This window comes from Callorhinus ursinus, unplaced genomic scaffold (assembly GCF_003265705.2).
Source record: "Callorhinus ursinus isolate GAN/ISIS: 27379988/994484 unplaced genomic scaffold, GSC_fseal_2.0 scaffold63, whole genome shotgun sequence".
NCBI classification, from domain to species: Eukaryota; Metazoa; Chordata; class Mammalia; order Carnivora; family Otariidae; genus Callorhinus; species Callorhinus ursinus.
The window spans coordinates 7,208,172-7,231,002 of record NW_027397125.1 but is presented as its reverse complement, the minus strand read 5'-3'; positions in this window follow the sequence as shown (position 1 = coordinate 7,231,002).

Genomic DNA, 22,831 nt, shown 5'->3' with positions numbered 1-22,831 from the left:
AATTTTAAGAGTTGTTGATAGATTGCTTTCTAAAAGATTGCCAATAGAGTTGTAAGAAGCCAGATTTCCCCCCCAAAATGTATGAGATTTTACTTCCTTTACATTCTATCCACAAGAAATAAGATCATCTTTAATGTTTGCCAGTTACATGGGTATAAGATGATCTATTACAGTAACTTTAATTTACACTTCCCTTAGTGCTACTACAGTTGGACATTTTTAAAAAATGTATTTTATGTCATTTGGATGACATCTTCTATGAATTATCTTTCCATATCCTTAGGATGTTTCCTACAGGGTAGTTTATCTCTTCCCTAGCTATTTGTAGGAATTTTATTATGTTATGTTTTTTATATTAAATGTTAATTCTTTGTTGTGATATTTTCAAAATCTCTTGCTCCTCTGTTAGGTTCTTACATCATACAAAATTATTTATTTTTAAAATTTATCCTTCAAATAAGTTTATCTCCTCTTCTATAGCCACTGAGTTTCTGTCCATTGTAAAGAAAATCTCCTTAGATTGTATATCATGTAGGAATTTTATTGTTTTATGTTTTACATTTATTATATTTGGTCCTGGATTTTACTTACATATGTGGTAAAAGAATGGGTTTGCTTTAATTTTCTTCCAGAAGGAATATCATTTGTTGGTTTGTTTTTAATTTAAATTCAAGTTAGTTAACATACAGTGTAGTATTGGTGTCAGGAGTAGAATTTGGTGATTTATCATTTACATGTAACACCCAGTGCTCATCCCAACAAGTGCCCTCCTTCATTGCCCATCCCCCATCTGGCCCATCCCCGACCCACCTCCCTCCATCAATCCTCAGTTGTTCTGTATAGTTAAGAGTCTCTTATGGTTGGCCTCCCTCTCTGTTTTTATCTTATTTTATTTTTACTTCTTTTTCCCTAGGTTCATCTCTTTTTTTTTTCTTAAATTCTACATAGGAGTGAAATCATATGATATTTGTCTTATACTTATTTTGCTTAGCATAATACAATCTAGTTCCATTCACACTGTTGCAAATGGAAAGTTTCATTCTTTTTGGTGCTGAGTAACATTCCATTATATATGTATACATATGTATATCTCACTTCTTTTTTTTTAAAAGATTTTATTTATTTACTTGAGAGAGAGAGAATGAGAGAGAGAGAGAGAGAGCACATGAGAGGGGGGCGAGTCAGAGGGAGAAACAGACTCCCTGCTGAGCAGGGAGCCCGATGCGGGACTCGATCCTGGGACTCCAGGATCATGACCTGAGCCGAAGGCAGTCGCTTAACCAACTGAGCCACCCAGGCGCCCTATCTCACTTCTATTTTATCCATTCATCATTTGATGGACACCTAGGCTCTCTCCATGGTTTAGCTGTTGTTGATAATGCTGCTGTAAATATCAGGGAGCATGTACCCCTTTGAATCTGTGTTTTTGTATCCTTTGGGTAAATGCCTAGTAGTGCAATTGCTGGATCATAGGTAGATCTATTTTTAACGTCTTGAGGAACCTCCATACTGTTTTTCAGAGTGGCTGCACCAGTTTGCATCCCCACCAACAGTGCAAAAGCATTCTCCTTTCTCCACATCCTCACCAACATCTGTTGTTTCCTATGTTGTTAATTTTAGCCATTCTGACAGATGTGAGGTGGTATCTCATTACAGTTTTGATTTGCATTTCACTGAAGATGAGTGATTTGAGCATTTTTTCACGTGTCTATTGGCCATTTGTATGTTTTCCATGGAGAAATGTCTGTTCATGTCTTCTGCCCATTTTTTAACTGGATTATTTATTTTCTGGGTGTTGATTTTGATGAAGATTCTGGATACTAGCCCTTTATCCAATATGTTATTTGCAAATATCTTCTCCCATTTAATATGTTGCCTTTTAGGTTTGTTGATTGTTTCTTTTGCTGTGCAGAAGTTTTTATCTTGATGAGGTCCCAATAGTTCATTTTTGCTTTTGTTTCCCTTGCCTCTGGAGATGTGTCTAGTAAGAAGTTGCTGCAGCCAAGGTCAAAGAAGTTGCTGCCTGTTTTCTCCTCTAGGATTTTGATGGTTTCCGCTTTTACATTTAGGTCTTTCATCCATTTGAGTTTATTTTTATGTATGGTATAAGAAAATGGTCCAGTTTAATTCTTCTGTATGTCCCTGTCCAGTTTTCCCAACACCAATTGTCTTAAATGAATCTCTTGTAAGCAGCATATTGATAGGTCTTGTTTTATTTTTTTATCCATTCTGATACCCTGTGTCTTTTGATTGGAGCATTTAGTTCATTTACATTAAGGGTAGTTATTGGTAGATATGAATTTAGTGCCATTGTATTACCTGTAAAGTCACTGTTCCTGTGGATTGTCTCTGTTCCTTTCTAGTCTTTGGTGTTTTGGTCTCTCTTTCCTGTTCAAAGGGTCCCCTTTAGTATTTCTTGCAGAGTTGGTGTAATGTTTGTGATGAACTCCTTTAGTTTTTCCTTGTTTTGGAAACTCTATCTCTCCTTCTATTCTGAATGACAGCATTCCTGGATATACTATTCTTGGCTGCATATTTTACCCATTTATCACATTGATTGTACCATGCCAGTCCTTTCTGGCCTGCCAAGTTTCTGTGGACAGATTTGCTGCTAACCTTATCTGTTTACCCTTGTAGGTTGAGGACCTTTGTCCTTAGCTGCTTTCAGAATTTTCTTTTTCTTTGTATTTTGCAAGTTTCACTATGATATGTCTTGGTGTTGACCTATTTTTGTTGATTTGGAGGAGAGTCCTCTGTGCCTCTTGGACTTGAATGCCCGTTTCCTCTCCCAGATTAGCGAAGTTCTCAGTTATAATTTGTTCAAATAAACCTTCTGCTCCTTTTTCCTGCTCTTCTTCTTCTGGGACTCCTATGATATGGACATTACCGTACTTTGTGGAATGACTGAGTGATTCTGTTTTCATGATCTAATAGTTTTGTTTCTCTCAGGGTGCCTGGGTGGCTCAGTTGGTTAAGTGGCCAACTCTTGATTTCAGCTCAGGTCATGATCTCGGGGTCCTGGGTTCATGCCCTTCATTGCGGTCTATGCTCAGCAGGGAGTCCGCTTGAGGATTCTCTCTGTCTCTTTCTGCCCCTCCCCCTCAAAACAAATAGATCTTTTTATTTTTTATTATTTATTTATTTATTTATTTTAAATTTTATTTATTTATTTGACAGAGAGAGAGACACAGTTAGAGAGGGAACACAAGCATGGGGAGTGGGAGAGGGAGAAACAGGCTTCCCACAGAGCAGGGAGCCCGATGCAGGGCTTGATCCCAGGACCCTGGGATCATGACCTGAGCTGAAGGCAGACGCTTAATGACTGAGCCACCCAGGCGCCCCTAAATAGATCTTTTTAAAAAATTGTTTTCTTTCCCTCTTCTTTTCAGCTTCATTATTTTCCATAATTTTATCTTCTATATCACCTATTTGTTCCTCTGTTTCTTCTATCCTTATTGTGATTACATCTAGTCAGTTTTGCATCTCAGTTCTAGCATTTTTTATTTTGGCCTGACTAGCTTTTAGGCCTTTTATCTATGCAGCCAGTGTTTCTCTGGTGTCTTCTATGCTTCTTTCAAGCCCAGCTAGTATTCTTATAACTGTTGTTCTAAATTCTTGTTCAGAGATATTGCTTATATCTGTTTTGAGCAAATCCCTGGCTATGATTTCTTCTTGATCTTTCTTTTGGGGAGAATTCCTCTGTCTTGTCATTGTGTCTGAGTTTCTGTCCTTTGCATGTTATGAAAGCTTGTTATGTTTCCTGCTCCTGAGTGTAATACTATATTAAGAAGGGGTCCTACACTGTCCAGGGCTTGGCACTTCAGGAAGTGTTTCTGGTATATGCTGTGTGCACTCTGCTGTTGTGTTTTGGTTGCTCTTTCCCACAGGTCAGTCCTCTGCAGAGTTCCTCCTTGCTTGCAGTGGGGAGTGTTTGGATCTTTAACTGGGTGTACTTTGATTTGTTTGTTAAGATAAGCCTGATTAAAAAAAAAAAAGCCTGATCCAAGAAAAAAGAAAAGAGAAAAGGAAAAGGAACAAAAAAACAGACAAACAAAAAACTATAAGGCTGATTCCAAAGAAAAAGAAAGAAAGAAGGAAAAAAAAAAGAAAAAAAAAGAAGGCTGATCCAAGAACTGAGAAAAGGAGATAAACAAAGAAACCAACAGATGAACAAAAACTATAAGCCTGATTCCAAAGAAGAAAGAAAAGAAAAATAAAGAAAAAATAAAAAATGAGAAAATAATAAAAGAATGGCTGGTCGTATTTCCTACAGTTCCTACCAGAAATGAGGCTGACACTTTGGAGCACTCTATGATCAGTAGACTTAGTACATGCAGGGGGCCTGTGTTGGTCTTCTGAGGGAGAGGCCTGCTGCGCTTGCTCAGTCAGACCTGCCCTAGTAGAGATGGCCCTGCCAGGTGCAGTGGGACAGGGTTTGGTGTAAGTGACTCCAGCCTCCGCTGGAGGTGCTGTGTTTCTCTCTGAAGTCTGACCATGCTGGTGGGAGTGGGGTAGAGTAGGGGAGTGGAAGATGGCATCACCACCACTATTCAGGAGGCCCTCACAGAAAAGTGAACGGTCTCTCCTGTGTCCCAGGCTTTCGTAAGATCTTTGCCCTCCACCTGTCTGTGCCCGGGCTGTCGGCCCTCCCAGTGCCACAGTTCTTCTGTGTTTTGTCTCTGGCTGGTGGTTGGGATTCAAAACTCCACATCTTAAAGGACCCGGCAAGGTGCAGACCTACTCTTCTCCCCCAGAGGAGAGCCTCAAAACGCTGCACCCAGCACTCTTCTGTCCCAAAAAAGCAGTGGCAAACCTGCACAGGTGCATTGAGTCTGTGGTGAAGCACAGTGGAAAGCTGCGACCAGGTTATCCACCCTCTGCGCCCTCCCTGTCCCATGCTGTTGAATGGCTGCTCAATGGCACCTGGCAGGTCTTTTGTCCTTGGAGAGGCAATACACCTTCTCCCAAATGTACTCCAGGAAAGGGAATGTTTTCTCCCAGTGTGACCCAGGGGATCCTCATACCATGGCATCTTGCACAAACCCTACATGCTGCTCTCTCTCCCACTTTCTCCCTCTCTCCCTAACTTCTTTCCTTGAAAAGGGCTCCCTCCCCTCCATGGCACTGCAACTTTTCTCTTCCCTAGTTCACAACTGTGAACCTCTCATCTGCCATGTTGTCTCCTCCAATTGTGCAGATTATTTTCTTAATCCTTAGACCTATTTCCTAGTTGTTCAAAATGATTTGATGTTGATCTAGCTGTGTGTGAGGGCCGAGGCAAGTCCAGGGTCCCCCTACTACTCTGCCATCTTAACTCCTCCCCCTCTCCAATATCATTTGTTAAATAAGTCACGGTTTTCACTGAATTGAAATTTCTCTTCTCAAACATGAACTTCTCAACTATACTAGATACATTTCCGGATTATGTTTAAGAGCTCTCCATCAAGGACTGTGAAGGCTCTGAGATTTTACCCTACCTCTAAGTTGACAAGTTAGCCTGTCACAGTTTTACAGGTGGCGGAAGAAGATACAACACTTCTAGGTCAGAGGTGAAGGACAGTTTATTACTCACAACAAGAACAGTAGTTATAGTTTCATAATTTTCTCGTCTGGGTTATCTGAGCCCCAATTCTTGCGGGGTAATGCAACAAGGACCAGATGACACTACTTTAGCTGCATTACTTGAATGTTGATATGTTGTTTTTTTCCCCATTCAGTCCAAGAAATTTTCTCATTTCCACTGTGAATTCTTTGACTTGTGTTATTTGAGATATGCTGTTTAATTTTCAAATAGTTGGGTGTTTCTCATATATTTTTTCTGGTATTGATTGCTAATTTAATTCTATTGTCAGCGAATATAATCTATATCCTTTAAATACCTTAAAATTTATTGAGACTTACTGATTTGGGTGTCTTTTATATCTTTTTCTTGCCCTGTTGGTTTGGCTAGGACTTGTAAAACTACGTTGAACACAAGTGGCAAGAACAGGCATCTTTGTCCTATTCCTGGTCTTAGAGGAAAAGCTTTCAGCTTCTCATTCTTGTGTATGATGATATTAGTGGTGGGTTTATCATATACATATACATATTGAGGAACATTCATTTTATACCTAATTTGTTGTGGGTTTTTATGATGAAAGAATGTTGAATTTTGTCAAATTCTTTTTCTGCATTTGTTGAGATGATTATATGATTTTTATACATCATTCTGGTAATGTGTTGTATTATACTTCTTGATCTGCATATATTTAACCATCCTTGCATTGCATGGTTAAGTCCCACTTGATCGTAGAATGTAGTCCTTTTAATGTGCTGTTGAATTGTACTGTTTGTTGGTATTTTGTTGAGGACTATGATGAAAAAGAAACCATTGTACACTGTTGGTGGGATTATAAATTGGCATAGGCATTATGGAAAACACTGTGGGGGTTTCCTCAAAGCATTAAAAATAGAACTACAGTATCATCTAGGTATCTTACTTCTGGGTATTTATCAAAAGGAAAACAGTGACTTGAAAAGATATGTGCATTCCTATTTCATTGCAGCATTATTTACAATAGGCAAGACATAGAAACAATTTAAGTGTTCATCAATGGGTAAATGGATAAAGACAGTGTCACACACACACACACACATACATACACATAGTGGAATATTATTCAGCCTTATAAAAGAAGGAAACCCTGCCATTTTTTCCCCCTAAAGATTTATTTATTTAGTTTTAGAGAGAGAGAACACGGGAGGGGCAGAGGGAGATGGAGAGCGAGAATCTCAGGCAAACTTCCTGCTGAGCATGGGTTCTGATGTGGGGCTCAATCTCTTGGTCCTGAGATCATGACCTGAGCTGAAATCGAGTCAGACACTTAATGGACTGAGCCACCCAGGTGCCCCCAAACCCTGCCATTTGTGACAAAATGGAGGAACTTAGAGGAAATTATGCTACATGATATAAGGCAGTCACAGAGAGATAAATACCGCACAAGGGTTTCCTTTTCTCTACATTCTTTCCAACATTTATTATTTCTTGTCTTTTAGACAATAGCCATTCTAACAGGTATGAGGTGATAATCTCATTGTAGTTTTGATATCCATTTCCCTGATGACTAGTGATGTTGAGTACCTTTTCATGTACCTGTTCATCATCTGTATGTCTTCTTTGGAAAAATGCCTATTTAGATGTCCATTTTTTTCTCAGATTGTTCTCTTGTTATTGAGTTGTTTGAGTTCTTTATATATTTTGGACATTAACCCTTTATCAGGTATATGATTTGCAAATATTTTCTCCCATTCCAGAGGTTCCCTTTTCATTGATGGTTTCCTTTGCTGTGCAATAGCTTTTTGGTTTGATATGGTTCCAACTCTCTCTTTTTGCTTTTATTGCATTTGCTTTTGGTATCAAATCCAAAAAGTTACCACCAAGACCAATGTCAAGAAGTTTACTGCCCATGTTTTTTCCAGGAGATTTGTGGTTTCAGGTCTTAGGTTCAAGTCTTTAATCCATTTTAAGTTAATTTGTGTGTATGGTGTAAGGTAGTGGTCCAACTTTATTCTTTTGCAAGTGGTTGTCCACTTTTCCCAACACCATTTAAGAGACTGTCATTTCCGCATTGTATATTCTTGGCTCCTTTGTTGTAAATTAACTGACCATATATGTTTGGGTTTGTTTCTGGGTTCTCCATTCTGTTCAATTGATCTATATGTCTATATTTATACCAATACTGTAGTGTTTTAATTACTATAGCTGTAACAGAGTTTAAAATGAAAGCATGATTCCTTTAACTCTGTTCCTCTTTCTCAAGATTTGTGTGGCTAGTTGCAGTCTTTTGTGGTTCCATACAAATTTTAGGATTGTTTGTTCTATTTCTGTGAACAATGTCATTGAAATTTTGTTAGGAATGATTTTTTCAATGACTTTCAAAATATTTTTTTCTCGTATTCCTTAGATTGGAAAATTTTAATTTATTTCCAAGTTTTTTGTGCCTTTCATTTGGAATCTCAAGTATGTTGTTAAGACTATCCAGCAAAATTTAGTTTTAGACATTGTAATTTTCAGTTCTTTAATTTCCATTTGTTCACTACTATAGTTTCCAAATCTTTTCCTTTCCTTTTTTTTTTTTAAAGATTGTATTTATTTATTTGTCAGAGAGAGAAAGCAGGGGGAGTGGCAGGCAGAGGGAGAAGCAGGCTCCCGCTGAGCAAGAAGCTCAATGTGGGACTCCTGGGATCATGACCTGAGCCGAAGGAAGATGTTTAACTGACTGAGCCACCCAGGTGTCCCTCAAATCTTTTCCTTTTATATTTTTGAACATATTCATAATACCTTCTCTAAAGTCTGTGCCAACTCCAAAATCTGGATAATCCTGCAGTTGCTTTCTGTTAGCTGGTTTTTCTTTTGACTGTGGGACACTTTTTGTTTTTATTTTTCTATTTGCTTTTTTTTATTTCAAATATTTTTGTTGTGTATTGGACATTGCGGTTGATGTATTTTAAGGGTTCTGGATTTTATTTGTCTTTCATTGTAGAATCTTGGCTTTAGTCCTCGCATGCAGTTAACATGGCTAAATTGTAACTTCTAACATTGCCACAACTCTGGTGAGCAAATAGTTAAAATTTCCTGTCAATTCTTTGAGCCACCAGTATTTTTTTCACCTGGTCCCCTGGAGTATGTGTAGTTCAGAGACCAGCCAAAGGTTGGATAGAGTTTATAAACAGATTTGTTCCCCTTTCTTTATAGTTCTCTTTACTGGGAATTTTCTCCCTCAGACCTGAACTCCATTTTCTGAGTACACAATGTCTTAGGCTGCTCAGACTGGGAAGTACCCTCACAGAAAAAGTTACATGAACATAAATTTCACCCAATGCAGTTACTTTCTTTCACAGGTGTTTCCTCCTTAAGGCCCAAAAGTTTTGCTTTCTCTAGTGCCTTAACTTAAAATGATTGTTTTTATTCATATTTTGTCTAGAGTTTATAGTTGCTATCCATGGGAGAATCATCTACTCTGCCATTACTAAAACAAAATCAAGTATAGACTTTTAATAAACTAAAGTAATCATAAATTATAAAATCTGTCTTAAGGCATCTTGGGAAGGAAAATTCAAAAAAAGCATTTTTGAAGTCAGAGATTTTTTTTTAAATGATCAAACAATAAATGTTTTCTGTTTCTAACTCACCCGGTTCGCACTGTGAAAGAAACCAACTACAGATATTCTAGCTTTTTCCTAATATGGTTTCCTCTAAACACATAGGAATTTTATGTGTTTAGATAAAATTAACTAATGTATAGTAAAGCTGATCCTTGTGCTTAGTGCTCATTTATCAATGGCTAGATTCAAATGTAAACTTGAAAGTTCATCGGCTGGTAAAAACATGTGAAAAAAGAAATGTTAATGACAACACAAACTGTGGGGACTCAGGATTAGGTGTGTGTGGAAAAATGTTTTGTTTGTTTTTTCGATAAAAATCTGTATGGAACCTGGAGATGAGTGTGGGTGAAAGTTATTCCAAAACACCTTGTTAAAATGACCAGGTACTTCTTTTCTCATGTCACTGAAGCCAATTAAAGTTTGATGGGAATGGAGAACTGGGACAGATTCAGGGTGATGTTTGTTTGTTCTCTTTTAAATCACATTTTCTTCCTCTTTGCCTTTTATGTCAAAAAGGCTGCAATTTTTATGAAATGAATTTTATAATATGTATTTGTTTAAAAATAAGCTAACCAGAGGAAAGAGTCATTGTGTATTTTTTTGTTACATTGAAAATATGCTTTTGTAGGATGCTGAAAAGAAGCATGAATAGCAAAGTATAATGTTTCAGGCATAACTGGTAATGAGTTAGTGTAGGATTTAATAGTTATTTTTTAATTTTTATAGGATATTAATTTTATCAGCAGATATGATTGTTTATTGCCAAGTTTGTGATATAAAGTTGCTTATCTTACAGAAATAAGCACATTTGGTTTACCACACCTTAAAGAACAATGCCATTTTGTAATGTTCATCCCTAGGAGAATAAGTTAGGGTAGACATTATTTTAATTCAAGAGAAACAAAAAAAAAAAAGTCACAGTAAGCATTTTTTTAAGTCAAATACAGAGCTTATAATCAACCCAAACTTCAAATATGTAATTTGAAATTTCTAATGTTCCCCGTAGGTAATTTGAGTTCAAATCATTTTTAGTGGAAATTATATTTATAATCACTTATATTTTCAGTGTACCTACATTTCTCAGAATTGCTGCAGGAAATAATTAAGGTGGAATCCAGCCTCCAAGCCTCTGATTTATTAGAGGACTTTTGCAAATTTGCTTTATATGTAATTTATATATCATCATTTTAAATAAGAATTTTGCATTTTTCTGTTTGAGGTTCCTTAAAGTGACCACTTTTACATGTAAAGAGAGGTTATGTTTTACCTGTGAATGCCTCAGGGATAGACCTGCATTGTTGTATTCCTTAGTACCCCAGTTTCTAGGACCTTGCATGGCACATAGTGAACACACAGGAAATATTCGTTTTCCAAGTGGTGCTTTTTACATTAATACCTTCTTTAAGCAATGCAGAATAACTGATATCATTGGATTTTCATAATTTCTAATACTTCACACATTATTTTAATGGCATATGGTTTTAATACAAATACTTTAATGTTAGATAAATTTCTTCTCTGTTTTAAAGTATGGTAATTTATTATGTCAGGAAAAACTTTATTCTTTAGTAAAATACTAATTTTGGAAAACAAACTAAGATCTCCCTACTTAAAAAATGAAACTTACATTTTCATAACTTAAAGTTGAAACATAGCTGGGGAAGCTATTGTTTAAGGGGAAAATGATTACCTCAGATTGTTAAGACAATTGGTATATTATTCTAGGTTTCTCTATATTTGGAATTCTTGGTACATAGTAGAAAATCAATAAATATTGCATTAAATCAATGAAGAGTGAAAGTTAGGGTTATTAAATAATAAATGTGATTCTAATATTTCTTAGCTAATAAATTGTCAATCAGAAAAAAATCATAGACTGATAGCAATGCATTTTGTATTTGCACACTCCATTAGAGTTTTCAAATATAACATTAGCTTTCAGTGACCTACTTTAATGTACTGACTTTCCTATCCTGCTTTATCATAGAATTTTTTTATACATATGTTAACACATTTAGATTGCTGTTTGTTTACTGTTTCTGGCAGCTATTATGTAGTGTGTGAAGAACTGAACATTTTGTAATTCTGATTAACAAGGATTTTGTTTGAAGAGCTGCTCATCAGTGAGTGGACACCCATCTGACTCATTTTAGGAAAGGAGCTCCACACCCCTGCCCCACCACTCTAGTGCTCATTGTTTTCCCTTCACCTAATACATGCTGGGACTGTTGGTTATGAATATGAAAATAAATTATTTAGAATATAGCATATTGTGCATTTGTCCTTTATACCACACTATTTTTTTGACCTTGCATTTTTCCGTTCATATTTATGTCGCTTCTATAAAATCATGACAACAAAGATTACTCTATAATTGTAATGCAGTTAGTTGGCATTTTTCTGTGTTCTTTCACATACATGAACTACCCACCTAAATTAAAAATAAAATAGGTGGATCTATTTCATACCAGTGTTATCAGTCAGTAGTGTCTACTCAGAGCAAACAAGCCACTCTGCATATTTTGAGTAGAGAGGGATTTAATGTAGAGATCATTATAATGGTGCTGATGGGACTAGAAGAAGAAAGATGGCAAGTCTTACTTAAGTCCATGGGCTGGAGCCCAACATCCCCACTCTCACCACTAAAGCTTCCAGGAATTCGAAAGCTGTGACACTTCCTTTGGATCTGGAGATAGATATTTTTTCTTTTAGAATTTTATTGGAATGCATGGGTCAATAAAAGCAAACTCTATTTAATTTGGGTTATTGAGTATAAAATATAGTTCATAAAAATACTTCCATATGTATCTGTGCTATATTATGATGGCTCCACTAGATTTTGAATTCCTAAAGAAGGTCTCTATTTGGCATTATTTGCTGAACTGAATTAAGGAGTTTATTTTTTCTGACTTTATAAAGGATTATCAAGGAGGGCAAAAAAGTTAACTAAAATTTTAAAGATTTTTTTGGCTCATTCATCTTAGAAAACTCATTTTTATAGTTATTATTTGCTCTTAAGAATTTTAGGGAGAAACTGGGAGGGTTGACAGGATTGAGATGTGTCTGCTAGTTCATACTTAGAAGCATAATATTGTACTAGGCATATACTCTATGTTATGGAAATTTAATTTTACATTTTGTATTAAATATTTGAATGTGGGAGCATAATCATTTATAACATTCCGAGTTTCAGAGATTTTCTTAGTACTTGTGAAATGAAAATTTTAAAAGTATTTTAAAATTATTTTTAAATAATGAAGTATTTCAACCATGTGAAAAAGTATAGAGAAAATATGAACATCCATCACCCACTTTGTTTCAGAATTTGGAAAAGATTTTTAAGTATAAGAATAGAGCAAAATAAATACTTCTTTTTAGTATACAATTACATTATCTGTTTTTATGAAATCTTTACAAAGTTGAGCTGATTTTTTAAAGTTAACTCTATCTTCAAGAATTAAAAATCCTATTTCTAAATGAGATATTCCAGGAATGGTGCACTTTAGTTATTTTAACATTTTCTATGGTGCATTAAATGTCAGTTCAGTTTCATTGGCTCTCAGTTTTATATAAAAGTAGTTTGTCCTATTTTTGAAAAATTACCTCCTTATATCCCCACAGTTTATAATAAATGGCACATGAGAAGCTCCATAAAAATAACTAGACCAAAATCAAAACATGTGAGTACTTGTGCACTTTATATTTACACAGAAATAGGGAGTATATTTCAAGCATGTGGCATTATCAAGCATGTCAATGTTTCACCCAATAGTTTGGTTGGAATAAAATTATGAATCTATTATTTAAATGAAGTAAAGGATTATATGGTTCTTTATGTAGAAAATATATCTCGTTTCTCTTACTTTATTATCTCATTTGGTTTTAGATGAAGGATGTCAGACTTTATAATGAGGAAACCCATTCTCATTTTCACCAAGATTGCCCAAATTTAATACGTGTGCTTCAAGCTTCAGTATCCTTCTAAGTAATAATCTGCGATGTGTCTTATTTTTTTGTTTGTCAAATGTGGGCAAGGGCATTGTGAAGCTTATACTTTTTCTGTGTTCAATTGCCTATAACAATATTAGTTGAAATTACTATAGTTTTCTATGATATTAAAATTTGTAATTTTCTATTTCTTTTTTCTTTTTAAACATTTTTAGTTAAATTCAAGTTAGTTAACATACTATCTCCTATTTCTAATATGCTTTTTACAAATTTTCAGATTTATTGGAATTTATTAGAGGTAGCACCCAAAGACACTCTCATGAAATATTTCCAACAAATTTGCAAATTCTTTATTCATAGTGAAGAACTAAAAAACAAAATGAAATATATATCCAGGTCTTGGCCTATAGAGGATTTTTTTCTCCTCCAATTAAGTCAATTCAAAGTATATCATTCAATACCTATGCTCCAAATGTCTTTGTAAACATTTGGAAAAATAAAGGGCCCACCTTGTCTAAGTGTCTCAAAGTTGATGTGGAGAACAAAGGCAAAAGAAATGTAGAAAAAAATTAAATTTCCTTACAACTCAGGACAGGCAGAATGACCTCCTCAAGGTGCCCAACTGCCTCAGTGTTTGCTAAGGGCAAAAGGCAACCTTAGCTTGACATTCACCCTCCCTCAAGGATCCTGTGAGTCTTCTTGAACATATAAAATTCCCTTTGGAAACTTCCTTTACCTCTATCTCGCCGCACCACCCATATATGTTGGCAAACATCCTCCAAGCATAGGGCCCACTGATACACGTCTGAAGGGTCTCATGACTGAAGTTTTACTAGACAGTAGTAAATAACCCCTTAAGGTCCTGGAAACTTTGCTTCCAAATTCCTTAGAGACTTCCGCTATCCCTAGCTCCCTTCCAGCTTGAAGTTATACAATCGGTCATTCCTCACAACCCCAGTACAACTCTTTCTGCCCCTGGGCCCTGTCCCCATGCTTTAATAAAACCACGTTTTATATTTTACTTATTTTCTGTGTAAATACCATGCACATTCCTTGAGCTGTCTTGTCAGTCAGCTAGCCCACACTTTTACCTAAAGTTAAAATGGAGTGATAATAGTGGTGAAGTGAAGTGAAGTGAAGGGGGAAAAAATAAAAGGTCCAGCTTTGCCAGACTTGTCCTTTCTGGGAATAAAAATAGCCGGAGGGAGTCAAGTCGTTTCTGAAGAGAAGGAGAATGGCCATTTATTTAATACCATGTTAAGGTAAGGATTTAAAGTTTATATTGATTAGAAAGTAGGACATAATTTGATTCTCCATGTTTAATAAAATAAGTCTACCATTTACCTGGAAATGCATTCAGGAAACGAAATGGCCGCAGTGACGAATTACCTTAAGATGGTTCAAAAACAAAATGTATCTGATTAAATTTGAAAATCTAATTGGCTTTTTTCAAGGATTCATGAATGGGTCAGCATCCTGTCTAGCAAGTAGAAAGGAGATCTGAGGAGCTGTACAAAATGGAAGGCTTCTATAAAAGATAGTAATGCGGGTGGGATAAGAAAGTTGTTAGCAAACAGAATTGTTTCAGGCAAGGTCACCTTCCTTTGGGGGAAGGGCAGGGGTCTATCACGCTGATTACCTCACTATGACTGATCAGAAAATCCCAGACTGACTGTTTAAAGGTCATATTCCTGAAGTTAAAGTCTGTTTGCTGTCATGGGATCAAGTGAGTCCATTTTAGGCCTATTTTTACTTTCTTTCTTCTTAACAAGATCAAACAGTCAAATAGTGTGTCCTAATTGTTTGCTGCTATACTGGGTACTAAGAAATGCAAAACAAGATGAATAATTTAATTATAAGGATAAGAAATTATATTAAATCACATACTATTGTGTACTTAGGGCTCATGGGGCAGATATAATTAGGACCCATGGTGTTTGCTTCCAGGATAAGCCACATTAGGCTAGGCAGTAGGTAGAAAGTTCCAGAAAAATGCAGGTGAGGAAAAGACAGCTGTGGAAATAAGTTTTAGGTGTGTACTTAGGACCTAGGGGAAAAAGGCCTCATGACACCCACGCTCTTCACATTTACTTTTGATGTGATTTATTTGAAAAGTTCAGCTCTTGAGATAAAGGTTGAATAATGGGGCAGGGCTTGATTTCTCTACTGATAAGGAAGATGGACTGTTGTCCAGAAAACTGACAGTGAAAAATGATCAGGACTTTGGTCCTGATAAGGCAAGGGAAAAATGCTGAGACAGGGAGACTGGTGACATTCATAACGACACGTTTATGCGTTGAAAACACATTCAAGTATTTATAAAGGCCACTTTTTATTGACTGATCAATCTATATGCTCTGGTAAACCCTGGAGAAAAACATGAAAAGATAGTTTAAAACATCTAAAAAAATAGATTTCTTGGGGAGAAAGCCACAACTTTTTCTTTTCTTTTTTTTTTTTTAGAAAAATCCATCATCCCCGCCTCTGCCACTAGAAGTTAGTAAAGACGTACACCTTATTTGCCATGCTGTGATATTTCCCCTTAAAATTTCCTCCTCCTGAGTCTTCTGCCTTGAGTCTGGCTTCCTTTAATGTAAGAGCAGAAGTGCTTTACCTAACAGAACCCAGTTCTTTGATTTCCTGAGTAAAGTCTTTATTTTAAAATGACTGTAATGCAGTGGATTTTGTTCTTTCAAAACAAAAATACACCAGGGTATATTTTTGACTCTCCTCTTTTGAAACTCATACTGATTTTACTTCTTCCTTTCTACTATGCTTCTTGCAAAAAACTCAGAAAGTTAAAACTCAGTGATCTCAAAGTGCAGGTTGGGAGAGTAGGGGTAAATTATTTGAAATCAACAGGATACTTTTAATTTTTCATGTTCCCAAATGTTCCCATCTATCACATGTGAAATAGAGAATATGGTTTGGGCAAGTCCCTTGAACTCTGAGGGTACTGTCATCTTCATTTGAGAAGATGGGATCACGTAACTCATTTTTTTTAACCTAAAAAAATTTATTGAGGTGTAATTGACATATAACATTATATGATTTTGAAGTGTACAACATAATGATTTAATATTCATATATTTTGCAAAATGATCACAATAAGTCTAGTTAACAGGCATCATTATACATAGTTACAATTGTTTTTTCTTGTGTTGAGGACTTTTAAGATCTTAAGTATTTTCTTAGCAACTTTCAAATACACAGCACAGTATTATTAACTATAGTCACTATGCTGTTCATTACATCCTAACGAACAATGTTCTTTCTGATGAATTTTTTTCTTCCCCCTTATCTTTATTATTTTATTTAATTTTATTTATCTTTTATTTGAGTGTAGTTGACATACAATATTACATTCGTTTCAGGTGTACAACATAGTGATTCCACAAGTCTGCACATGATGCTGTGCTCACCACAGGTGTAGCTGCCATCTGTCCCCCATACAACACAATTACAATATCATTGACCATATTTCTTATGCTGTACCTTTTATTCCCATGATTTATTTGTTCCATAACTGGACGTCTGTATCTCCCTCTCCTCTTCACCCATTCTGCCCATGTCCCCATCTAGCAAATACCAGTTTTTGTGTTTATAGTCTAATTCTGCTTTTTGTTTGTTTATTCATTTGTTTAGTTTTTAGATTTCACATATAAGTGAGATCATATGGTATTTATCTTTGTCTGACCTCTTTCACTTAGGAATGACATAACTCTTAAAGTAACTTTATATTTCAGTCATTCTATCAGGACATAACATGTCCTATGTAAAGGCCATACTGCGTTTTTATCAGTCTTTGCACTTAAATTGCTGATACCTGGCATAGTGCTCTGCAAGTAGTAGGTACTCATTTCTACACTGAATGAATGGCATAGATTTTATGGTAGTTTCAGCTTCAGTTAGAAAGTCATATGATACATATTGCCATCTTCAAACACTAATAGCACCTCTGTTTATACCTGATATATTCTCTTAATGTTTCCTATTTATTCTTTCTTCTACTAGCAATGCCTCATTATATCAAAATTTGAAAAAAAAATGGGAAAAGTCTCCCTTTGCCTCTGTTAATTTGATAGTAGTCTAACAAATAAAACTAATAATAGCTAAAAGGATTTTCACCACATCTCTCAAATTTATCATTCAGCAATAATCAGGAAAGGTAAAGTGTAAAACCAATAGAGATTGTTCAAAGGAGTTATATGCTAGTGAAAATAGGAAATTTCAATAGAAACCATTTTGTAAACTTTACTCTGGTGTTGTAATTGCAGATGCTGAATTGAAAATGTGACCAAAACGTTCAATGACAGGACACCTTGATAGTTTTCTGAATGAAAACAGTCAAGTTACTTTGTAATTTTAGCTCCTTTGAATGTTCGCTCTCTTTGTCATATGTTCTTGATCTCATTTATTTATTTATATGGTGATGACAGAAATTCTGATCTAAAAATCCTATACTTCAACTTGACTTAAACATACTGCTGTTTATAACTGATTCACTTACAGGGTGCCTGGACTTTGATTAATAAAAATGTACCAATACAATATCAGTTGTAACACATACACCTACTAATGCAGGATGTTAATAGTAGAAGAAATTGTGTGCAGGCAAGGGAGGAGGCTTATGGGAATTCTATGTACTTCCTGCACAACTTTCCAGTAAATCTAAACATGATCTAAAATGTAAAGTATATTATTAAAAATAGTAAGATAAAAATATAGTATTATTATGGAAAACTGTGTAATCTGTAGTGAGTAACATTAAAATTACCAGGTTGTGCTTTTATTATATTATCTAAACAGTCATTGCCAGCCTAAGATCACCTAGATTTTCTCCCTACATTTATCTTCTAGACGATTTATAGTTTTCATTTAACATTTAGATGTATGATCCATTTGAGTTAGTTTTTGTGGAACGTGTAAATTTCTTTCTAGATACATTTTCTTGCATGTGTATGTCCTGTTTTTTTCAACAATGTTGTAGGAAAGGCTACCCTTTCTCCACTAAATTGCCTTTGCTCTTTTGTCAAAGATTGGTTGACTACGTTTTTGTGGGGCAATTTCTGTGCTCTCTATTCTGTTCTACTAATCTATTTGTTTTTCTACGTCACTCTGTCTTGATTACTGTAGCTTTATAGTAAGTCTTCATTTTGGGTCGTGCCAGTGTCCTCTAACTTTGTTCTCTCCTTCAGTTTTGTGTTTCCATTCGAGCTCTTAGCATGATAATCTGTGTTCTTTAATTTCCCCATCTGACAATTCCAAAATCTCCACCCTAAGTCTGTTTCTGATGCTTGTTTATGTCTTCAGCCTGTGCTTCTTGCTTTTTAGCATGCCTTGTAATATTTTGTTGAAAGGGGGACATGAAGAAATGGGTAAAAGGAATGCAGGTAAATAAGCCTTTAGTTTGAGGTTTTATGTTTATCCGGTTAGGGATTAGGCTCTGTTTATTTTTGCTGTAGTTGTAGGTCTTAGAGGCTAAGAAATCCCTTGGCAGCCTTGTTATTGGTTCCCCTGTTGTTTTTAGGTTTCCTTAGAAATTTCTTCTTAAGTGAGTTTCTAGTTGTTTCAGCTGTAATCTGTTGCTGTTATACAGGAGCCTGATTGATGTGTTGGGGAGAGGGGAGAGAGTGCATTTTGTAGTCCTACAATTGGGTCTCAGTGTTTTGGTGAGCCTGTATCTTTGGCTGTAACTCTCACAAATATTTCTCTGCCTTCCACATCCCTCACATCCTCCTGGAAGAGACAGAAAGGTAAGAGCTGGTTGGGGTTGGTAGGCTCTGGTGGAACCCACATTAGTTATGGTCTAGTAAAATCAAGCTCTGGGAATATTTAAAAGTGGTTACTTTGTGCCACCCCCCCGCCCCCCAGAAAGATGTGGGGATTTTCCCTCCAAACTTCACCTTATGAACCAGATGGGACTCTTGGAAATAAACTCATGAAAATGTTGGGGGGATCTCTGTGAGGCTGGCTTCCCAGGAATTTTTATCCCTCAATCTTGTCTGTGCTCAGTTTGCAGCAATAAACTAATTACCCTTTAAATTTTTCTACCAGCAACTGGCTCGAACAATGGTTTCTGCTCCTGGTATACTGGGATTCTCTGTGTGGGCCTCTCTCTCCAGCTGTTGGGGTGACCTTCTGTTGTGTGACCTCAATTGAGGCTTTTGAGTATTTATATATAAATAAAGTTAATATTTGGATATTTTAAGAGGCTTTTATAGAAGTGTTCCCAGTTTATATAGAATATTGCTTTCTCAGTTTTGTCTAGGTGCACCAGCTTGCTGAATAACATAATATTAGAGTCTTTGGCAAAAATCACACATATGGTTTATTTATGACATTTACTTCAGCTCTACATAGGAGAAACTAAGACTTTTGGGGTCCACAGAAGCATATATGGTTTCAACATTTTGAAACATGTTGGGGAGAGATATGCAAATTCACCTATATATTTTTGAATATGTGCCATCCATTCAAGATGCTACATGCTATACATGTATAGCAGTGACCACCACATACATGTTATTGACCTTCTTGGAGTTTACATGGGAGTCAGGTCTGGCTTTGACAACCTCCTCTTCTCTATTGTTATGAAGAGCTCCCTCCAGGAAGGACTGAGTCAAAATTGGAAAGGATATTTTCACTCAATTCTTCCAGCCTCCTTTTTTCACCCTTTTCCTCCTTATGTAGCATGATATCCATAAAATTAAAAGAAAACAAACCAAGCAATATATAGTATTAAATTGGTAAAAAAAAAAAAAAGTGATTAAATTCCCTTTCCCTTCCCATCCTTAGCCACAACTTCTGGCAAAAGCCCTAATCCTGAATGAACCTAATTATCACCCTTCCCCAGGCTGGCAGTCAAGCTAATGAGTTTGGCTGAAGAATATCAGATACATTTAGATCACAAATGACTTCCTCATGGATTAATTTAATTAGCAATTTTCAGTCCTCAACGTTCTTGACGTCTCAGCAGACATTTACGTAACTGCCCACCACAACACGTTCGAAGCCTTCTTTTCGGTTCTTCTGAAATCCACACATTTCTCTTTTTCCTCCTTTTCTAGCTACTACTTCTCAGTTTCCTTTATGGACTCATCCTCTTTCCCCTGACCATTAAGTAGAACAATTCTTCAGTGCTTTGTTTTAACTTCTCTTCTCTTCCCACCCACTGTTTCACTTCAATTACTACACACCAGTAATTTCCAGCAGCTCCATCTTGGCACATGCCCAGCGGAAATCACCTTTACCTACTTCGCCTTTCCCTGCTTCTCACTGTCAGCTTACTCTTCAGTATATAATAGTAGCATCTACAGAGTTGCTTACACCAGAAACCTGGGCATCATTTTGATAATCTTCTTTTTCACTTCTGGTATACAAACATGTCACCAGCCCACAACCCACATGTGTACAGAGGAAGGTACTCTGTGGTCATTTTAGGATTCCACTCAAGAGATCCTAGAAAGAAAAAAGGGACCACATCAGTTATATAGGAGCAGTAGAGGGGACCTGTTTGTTTCAAGGGAGCTGCAGTTGAAAATCACATGTGCACCCATAGAAAAAAGAGCCACCACTGGATGTCATCACCCTAGAGGGCCTGTGAGATTAAATGTGAACACTAGCCCTAAACACTTGCCTTTTCACTGAATCCCCTATTTCCTGACTATAATGCTGGAAGGATGAGAAACAGCAACTAAAGGTTGGGGGAGACAAAACAGGAAGGTCCTATTTAGTATCCTTTTACATAATCATATGCCAACACGCACCAACATCTGGTGATTTCACCTGCTAAATAGTTTAAGATCATTCATACCTATACATGCCATTGTTTACATTCTAGTTGAAACCAGAAAGATCTCCATCTTCTGTGATAATTTTTTAAATCAATATTTTCATTTCATATAATTTCTCTATTAAAATACTTCATTTTATTTTTTTTAAAGATTTTATTTATTTGAGAGAGTGAGAGAGGGAGAGCACATAGAGGGGGAGGGAGAGGGTGAAGCAGACTCCCTGCTGAGCAGAGAGGCCAATGCGGGGTCCATCCCAGGACCCCAAGATCATGACCTGAGCCGAAGGCAGATGCTTAACTGACTGAGCCACCCAGGCGTCCCAACTCTATTGAAATATTTTTAAAAATTCTGTGCTATAGGTATATCTATATGAGGCTATGAATTACAATTTTTCAAATTAGGAGAAAGAAACTAAATTGGTTCTAAGAATAGAAACATTATGAGATTTAGTTATAGATCAGTATTTTTGAGTGAACACTTCTATTACCTTAGGTTTTCTTATCTCCTGCTCCTGACAATTTTGGAGGGGGAGATTCTAAAACAAAAGGCCTAGTTTTTTTTTTTTTTTCATTTTTGTCCAATTATTTTTCAACACATTGTCTGAATGCCATATTTGCAGACATAGGAAGTAAATAGTTTTCATTTTTTCTTTGACTTGGGTAGAATTGATTTCTTATTGCCTTTTCAGTATTCTGTTGTTTCTTTTTTTTATTTATTATTACTTTATGTTAATCACCATACATTACATCATTAGTTTTTGATGTAATGTTCCATGATTCATTGTTTGCGTATAACACCCAGTGCTCCATGCAGAACATGCCCTCTTTAATACCCATCACCAGGCTAACCCATCCCCCCACCCCCCTCCCCTCTAGAACCCTCAGTTTGTTTTTCAGAGTCCATCGTCTCTCATGGTTCATCTCCCCCTCCGATTTCCACCCCCTTCATTCTTCCCCTCCTGCTATCTTCTTTTTTTTTTTTTTAACATATAATGTATTATTGTTTCAGAGGTATAGTTCTGTGATTCAACAGTCTTGCACAATTCACAGTGCTCATGATAGCACATACCCTCCCCAATGTCTATCACCCAGCCACCCCATCCCTCCCACCCCCCACCACTCCAGCAACCCTCAGTTTGTTTCCTGAGATTAAGAATTCCTCATATCAGTGAGGTCATATGATACATGTCTTTCTGTAATTGACTTATTTCGCTCAGCATAACACCCTCCAGTTCCATCCACGTCATTGCAAATGGCAAGATTTCATTCCTTTTGATGGCTGCATAATATTCCATTGCGTGCGTGTGTGTGTGTGTGTGTGTGTGTGTGTGTGTGTGTGTGTGTGTGTATACCACATCTTCTTTATCCATTCGTCTGTCGATGGACATCTTGGCTCTTTCCACAGTTTGGCTATTGTGGACATTGCTGCTATAAACATTGGGGTGCATGAACACCTTCGGACCCCTACATTTGTATCTTTGGGGTAAATACCTAGTAGTGCAATTGCTGGATCATAGGGTAGCTCTATTTTCAACGTTTTGAGGAACATCCATACTGTTTTCCAGAGTGGTTGCACCAGCTTGCATTCCCACCAACAGTGTAGGAGGGTTCTCCTTTCTCCGCATCCCCGCCAACATCTGTCGTTTCCCGACTTGTTAATTTTAGCCATCTGACTGGTGTGAGGTGATACCTCATTGAAGTTTTGATTTGGATTTTGCTGATGCCAAGTGATGTTGAGCACTTTTTCATGTGTCTGTTGGCTATTTGGATGTCTTCTTTGGAAACATGTCTGTTCATGTCTCCTGCCCATTTCTTGATTGGATCATTTGTTCTTTGGGTGTTGAGTTTAAGAAGTTCTTTATAGATTTTGGATACTAGCCCTTTATCTGATATGTCATTTGCAAATATCTTCTCCCATTCTGTCGGTTGTCTTTTGGTTTTGTG